The sequence below is a fragment of the Cajanus cajan genome, chromosome 3 (genome assembly GCF_000230855.2).
Source record: "Cajanus cajan strain Asha chromosome 3, NIPB_CcT2T_4, whole genome shotgun sequence".
Taxonomy (NCBI): domain Eukaryota; kingdom Viridiplantae; phylum Streptophyta; class Magnoliopsida; order Fabales; family Fabaceae; genus Cajanus; species Cajanus cajan.
The window spans coordinates 46,144,189-46,152,002 of record NC_138519.1 but is presented as its reverse complement, the minus strand read 5'-3'; the positions used below and the strand labels follow the sequence as shown (position 1 = coordinate 46,152,002).

The following is a 7,814-nucleotide window of genomic DNA, read 5'->3' as shown; positions in this document are numbered from 1 at the left end:
GGTTAGTAAGAGTAATTAATGAACATAGAAGGTTTTTATACTGATTCACCTCAACCACTGAGACTATGTTCAGTTCTCAATCCAACCAGATTGAGTTCCGTTAACTTTCAACAAAGTTACAAGTATTCTTTTACCAAGCCACTTTTAACTCAAATAAGTGTTTTTTGACTGGCTTCTTCAAGCCACTACCCAACTATTCTTTTTACAAACAAGCCTCTCCAAGCTTAACCCCAAGTATTCTTTTATAGTCAAGTCTCTCCAAACTCTATCCTATAACAACGTTTATGAAGGTATTACAAGGTTACGATTGTTGTCTCTTTTAGATGTGATTTCAACAAATCGTTTAAGTACAAGAAAATTCTTGAAGAAGATTTTCTATGAGATGTATATTGTATTTCAAAGTTTTTTTTATGTACCGCTACTTCTTCTTCCCTTGAGTTCTAGAACTTCTTATATACTAGCTTTGAAAGAGATGGCCACTATGACTTCTTGAGTCTGATTCATAGAACTACTTCGTTTTACTCCTTCACCTGATTTAAAGAGAGAAAAAGTATATGTTGGTGCATTGAATGCTTCAATTAATGCCTTTCACCTAAATGTACTCCTTATCAAGCTACTTATTATAGCAAAGTAGAAAAACGGGAATAGCAGGAAGCAAAGTCAACGTACAACAAGGATGCAATCCTTTTCCAATGCCTTTCCCATGAAATCCAATATCTTTGTCCTTTGTTATGATGTTCTACATGCTTTTATACACTTTTAATAGAATGTGAGTTTCAAGAGAATGACTTTCAATCTATTAAGGTATAAAACATTCATTTAAAAATTTAAAAGCGTTAGTACAATAAATAATGATCGTTAAGAACAATTTGTATGCTTCGTCTGATTTAATTTGTCTTACATATGCTACTTCGTCTTACAAAGTCTGAAACATTGACTTTTACAAAGCATTTTCTTACTACATAATGTAGTGTTTGTTATCATTAAAACTTATAAAACATGAGGGATCTAAGTCTTTTTTTGATTCAACATAGTGTTATATACCAAAGGTTAATGATAAAATCTTCAAACAAAAAAAAAACAGATAGGGAAGAATGTGGATGTTTATGCTAATGATATGTATTCTTTTCCTTACTCAATTTTTTATCCCTATAAGGACATAAAAGGATTTTTATCATGAAGGTTTTAAATGAGGCATCCTTAAAATAAACAATAAAAGAATTCCAAGTTGATCGATTCTTTCTAGCAATAAAATTGGAAAGGTTTCCCCCAAGTGCTCCTCCCTTCCAAGTAAACCACTCCGTTAAGGACGTGCCTTCAGCAATAAATTTTTTCCTCCTAAGCAAATCACTCGGTTCAGAACACCCTTCAGCAATAAAGTTGAAAAGGTTTCCTTCTCAAATAAACCTCCCAGTTAAAAAAGCACCCTCAACAATAAAATTGAAAAGGTTTCCCTCCCAAGTGAATCTTTCGGTTAAGGATACACCTTCGATGATAAAATTGAAAAGGTCTACCTCTCAAGTAAAAAATCCAATCATAGACTCCTCTTTAATACATTTAACATAGAAAAAATTTAAAAAGATCACCAATTTATTATAGATATAGTAAAAGATCATATAAAATTATTTAACTATATATATTATATTTAGTCCAAAAGTAATTCTTAGTAGAGTGACACCATTCAATAACTCCTGTTTTGTACTAAATTTTAACAATTCAAATATTATTTATTTTGTTTTCTATCAATACAACCATTAAATAAAAAAACTCTCAGTACATGTATTAAGTCTAGAAAATTTTTAAAAATTTGAAAACTATTTTATACATTATCTCATTTATTCAAATTAATAGATAATTATAAAAGTATTTTATATATTAATTTGATAACAAATTATTATATAATTTTTAAAATTATTTTAAAAAAATTAGACGATTTATATATTAAAAATTTTAATTTAATATAAAATAAAAATTATTGAGTTATGTTATATATATATATATATATATATATATATACATAAACAAGTCATTCACGAGCCTTTAATGTCAAAATTTTTAAATTTACTTAACTATTTAAATAATCAAGCCTAATATCCGTTTATTTAATTAACTAAACGAACTTAAACGAATAATTGACAAGTCGAATCCAAAATTCACAAATACTTTTGACTTATTGATACCGAAGTTTAGATAAATTCCTCCATAAATATTTTTGAAAAGAATTAGATAATCTTCATGAACTAATATGTAGAAAATTTTAAGAATTGTTTTTAATTTATGTATAACCTAATTTTAACTTGCAATTTTTTTTTCTTTTAAAAGTACTATTAAAATGGTTAATCCAAATAAATCTTACACAATTATATGAAGTTTTGAAGTATTAAATACATTCAAATTTTTAACAAAATTATAAGTTAAGAGGATTGTGCAGAAATTTTTTAAGATAAATTTTAAAATTTGTTTTCTATTCATTGATAAAATAGCGCATGTTAACGAATTTTGTCTTTTCCTTTACACCCCGTTAGGGGTGTGCAAAAAAACCGAACCGAACCGAACCATTTAAAACTGAACCGAACTGATCCAAAAAATAACCGATCCAAACAAGAAATATCCGAACCAAACCGGTTTTGAAAAATCTAATTAACCGAACCATTTTATTGAAACCGGATTGGATCAAAAACAGTTTTAAAAATCCATTTTAACCAAACATCAAAACACGGAAAGCAAGTTACCCAATCCGAATCTCCTACCCAGTACGCGGAGCTATTGGCTATTGCTGCGAAACATAGTCCTGACTCCTGAGTCGGTGAGTCCACGACTCTACGTCCCCAGACTCCCCACCACTGTGCTAAATCCCTATTTCCCAAAAGGCCAAAACCCCTGATTTTAACCAAACGCGGAGCTATTGCTGCGAAAATCCAAACGCGGAACGCTGTTGCTGCGAAAATCCAAACGCGAAACGCTATTGCTGCGAAAATCCAAACGCGAAACGCTATTGCTTCATAGGTTATTTGCCATATATGTTGTTTCAGCTTGAATGGACCTTTTTCTGTTGTTGTTTATTGCAGATTTGTCTTGCTTTTGCTCTTGGTTTCTATTCCCTTGCCCATTTCATGTCATATTATATATTTCCCAATGCTAAATTTATCATGGAATTTTAGTATGTGTAGATATATTTAATATTTTTACATGTTAATCATCTTCTGTTGTTCATATCTCAGCAACTGGTCTCTGTTGTAGATATTTGTTGGAGGGCTTGATTCTGATATCAGTGATGAGGAACTCAGACAACCATTTTTGCAATTCGGTGAGGTTGTCTCTGTTTTATATGCATACAAATTAGCAGCATTCCTCATTTTGTGCTGAAAGTGTTGACTTTGAACTTCAAATCAGTACTTTTTTGTTGCCTATAATGTCAAGAAACCACTCCAACCTTGCCTTGTAGCATTTGCTGATTTATGATATATCTTCCATTCATTTTTTATTTCTCACATAAGATTGAATTGAGCATTCAGCACCATAGGTTGTCCCAATATTTTGATCATGTTGATCTTCTCTTTTGTGATTAGATTGTTAAAGAGAATGAAGAATCTACAGAGTTCCTTGCTATGCTGAGTTCATTGTAGCATAAACGACATTAGGAGAATCCTGGATTCAAGTAACTTCTATAACATTTTCTGCATCTGCAGCTGTCTCTATGTATGGCAATTTTTCAAGCTCTAATTTGATCTTCCCTGTGAAAAGAAATCCAGTGAGGTAATGAATTTCAACCTAGCTATTACAATTTTTTTTAGAGCATTTTGTTTATTTGTTCACGTTAATTTTGACTAATTATACCATGGTAAATAATGTTTACATGTTCCAGAGCAGTTTTTTTGACTAATTTTGACTAATTTTCGGGCACATTTAAATGCTTGAAATCTATGACTTAATTATGAAATCCAGAGCAGTTTTCAAGAACTGTCACTACTCACTCGAGTACAAGACGCCATGCACCCGGATAATTCTTAGTTTTCAAGAACTGTCAGTTTTTTTAATCTTTCTAAAATAGGTTGTTGTTCTACTTCATGTAATCATCACGACTGTTGAATTCTCCTAATTAACTATGTAAGGTGTCATCTGCTGTCATATGCATTACATCCATGTAACATTTGCAATCCCTTAATTAACTATAGGATCAAAGCATATCCCTATGTTTCCATCAATTTAGAATTTATCTGGATTGATTGCAGTTCTAATCCAACAGCTAAAATTTCTTAAGCTTATATTTTTTCTGACTATTTATTACAATTTCCTTTGTTTGCTTAAAATTACATCCTATTTTTCTTTTCTATTGTAGAACAATTACATGGCTGAGCTAAATGAAACTTTAGTTTCTGATACTATAGAACATGTAGCTGAACAAATGTTACCGCCTCGCGATTCTGAAGGGCGTAAGAATCGATCTGATGTATGGAATCACTTTATTGAGGAGCCAAAGCCCAACATAGATAAGAGAGCTAAATGTAACCATTGTGGTACATTGATTAGGTTTGAGAATGGAACAAGTGCTATGCGAAATCATTTACGTAGATGCAAGGGTATATCAAATAACATGTTGAGCAAGAAGCAAAAATCAAACTCATCTGGAACCATGGTTTCTTCCCCTTCATTGGCTAGGCCCAAAATTGACCAACAAGCATTGAGAATTGCAATTGTCAAAATGTTTGTGGCAATGGAGCTCCCATTTCGATGTATCGAGCATGAAGCTTTTCGTGAGTTTTTAAGCATTGTAGCACCCTCTCTTAATGTCATCTCACGTACTACCCTAGCACGTGATATTTATAAACTTTGGGATAGTGAAAGAGAAATTTTGAAGGAATTTATTTCTCAAAACTGTCAAAGGGTTTGCCTCACCACAGACACGTGGACTTCATCTCAAAATTTGAGTTATATGTGCTTGACTGCTCATTTCATTGACAACAATTGGAAGCTGCAAAAGAAGGTGTTAAACTTTTGTCAAGTCACTAGTCACACAGGAAAGACCATGGCTAAAAAGGTTGAACATTGTTTGAGTAAATGGGGATTGAATCGTGTTCTTACTTTGACAGTTGATAACGCCTCGTCAAATGATGTTGGAATCCAATATCTAAAAAAAAGGTTAATAAGCTAGATCTATTTTATACTGCATTATTGTATTATATACTTATTATAATTTGATCAATAATTGATAACCTTTTTTTTATTTTGCAGCAATTGTTTCCCCATCAGACATTACTTATTCAGCCTCCTCTGTTACACTTGGAGATGATTGAAATCTGAGGTTCCTTCGAATTGTTAACTCTCTATATCTCAAGTTCGAAACTTATTCCATTTTTTTTTCTGGGTTGGTTCCAAAATTTGTGTTAGCAAATTATTTAACGAGCATTTTAACTTTCTTAATGTTCTAGTGTTTTCTATTGATACCATGCTGCTAACTATTTATTTTAATTTGTAATTTTTTGCCCCCTTTTGGCATTTATTCAATTTGCTTAATTTGAAGGTGTGAATTGTTATTCGATTGTCACAAGCTATGGTGAAGGACACTGCCTACTATGACATGTTAGGTGTCAATGTTGATGCATCTGCTGCAGAAATCAAGAAGGCTTATTATGTTATTATATTATTTCTCGATCTGGTGCAATGTTGAATTTGATTATCACTATATTTATGCTTTAGAAACAATTAGGTAGTTGCATGAATTAGAAATTTAGGCTTCAGTTTCTTTGTTATTCAAGTTTTTTATCTATTCTGAGACCGATGCTATACAATTTAACAACTCTTATGCTTTGGTTATGTTAATACTTTTTTGATTTTTGAATTGTTTGTGAAATTTGGAGTTTAATAAGCCCCAAAGAGTGTTCTCCTGAAGTTGCCTAGTGATCTTGTTCTGCCTGAAAATGTTCCCACCAGACAACACTTGGGATATTTTTACTTTTCCTTGTTACAATACTATTTTTTGTATTAATTCTTAATGTTTTCTATTTATAGTTTTATACATCATACATAAATTGATGGAAAGAGGTTTATAAGAAGTGCTTAGGGATAATATTAGCAGATGCTAATCCCATTGTACACCAGAATCATTTTGTAGCTTGCTGACATCATAGGTTGTTCTCAACGTCTCCAAGGAAGGTAGCTCTGTAACATTCCATGACTAATTGATACAATATTATAAAGCATTATTCAACAAGAAGCTGACTAATTTTACATCTATGTGGAAATAACATGCAGAACTTGTCAATTTGTTGGCTTCACTGTGATCTTGGTCCGCTTTTCAATATCTACGTGACAGTGTGTGCATGGCCAAACTAATCAAAATTTACCAAAAACACAATTTGAATGCCTCAAATTTGACTTGAAGAATAAAAAAGAATGTGGAACGTGAAAAGGAATCAGGCTAAACATGTTCACAGATCAGCTGGGTCAACGACTTGCATAGCTCAGACAATGATTCACTCAAATTGGCCCAATCATTCACTTAATTCACTTCATTCTTCTCGGATAAAATTGCCATGACAAAAGTATTTCATCTCATGTTCTACATAGGATAAATGTATTTCTTATATCAGCATTACAATTAAGGTTATATAGTTTTAAAATCTGGTTAAAAAAATCTGGTTAAAAATCTATTTCAAAAAACCGGTTTCAAAAAACTGGTTTCAAAAAACCGGTTTTAAACCAGTTTTAAACCGGTTTTTATCCGATCCATTTTGGAAATGGATTAATCCATAAATCTGGATCAGCTATCCGATCCATTAATTAGGTTCGGTTCAAAATCGGATCAGTAAACTGGATCGGATCAGAATCTACTAAACCAATCCATTTAAAAGCGGATCGGATCGGTTTGGATCGGTTTTTAAAAAAAACCGATCCATGCCCACCCCTACACCCCGTTTTGTACAAGGGAACTGCACGGAAGGAGGAAGATGAAAGAAGTGTATGAAATAGAGTGAATGCATTATGTTTGGTGTAAGAGAAAAAGAGGAATTAAATGTGTGAGCCCTACCTATTTTGTATCATCCTCTTGAGCGAGTAATTTAGGAGGTAGCTAGTAGTTGCTAATGTACCTTTGTAACATTACTTGTGGTCTATCATCCTCTCAAGCGAGTAATTTAGGAGGTAGCTTGTAGTTACTATTGTACCTTTGTAACATTACTTGTGGTTGTGGTGTTAGAATAGAATATATTTGCAGATTAATTTATAATATCATTTTAACACTGTTTAATTTAATATAAATCAATTAAAAAAATAATTTCTTTAAATTTTCCTTTATTTTTTCCTGATTAAAAAATTTTAATTTTTACTTTATTTCTCATCTAATTCTCTTTTCTTTTTTCACCTATTCTCTCCACTACTCTTCCCTTCTTCCATCCTCACTACCAAACACTTTTCACCTATTATGTCAACTACTCTTCCCTTCCATCCTCACTACTAAACACAGCATTAACGTCCTAGACCAGCACACAAATAAACTAAAAGAAACTTTGAAAGGCAAAAGTGAGAGATTTTTTTTCCATAATAAAAGAATAATTTTTGGAAGAAATTTATATGGGAATAAGAATAGATACTAAATTAAAAAATAAAAATAAAAATGATCTATATACGTAACACCATTTCATTTTGACTGCAATAAAAAAAAATTCATCTCTACATGAATAATAATAATAATTTATAAATTTGCAGAAATTATAATGGAATTAAATTTTGATTAATTAATAATTTGTCCGACATGATATCTCAAAAAAGACAAATGTCTAAAGGATTGGTTTAAAATTTTGATTTGACAAGACAAA

General features: G+C 31.5%; 1 long non-coding RNA gene across 1 annotated transcript; it reads left to right on the top strand.

The window, feature by feature from the left end:
• Positions 1-1,983: 1,983 nt before the first annotated feature.
• LOC145955770 (uncharacterized) lies at positions 1,984-5,057 on the top strand. Its single transcript, XR_014432460.1, has 3 exons — positions 1,984-3,006; positions 3,241-3,307; positions 3,570-5,057. It is a non-coding gene; the product is annotated as an uncharacterized LOC145955770 (long non-coding RNA).
• Positions 5,058-7,814: the final 2,757 nt, after the last annotated feature.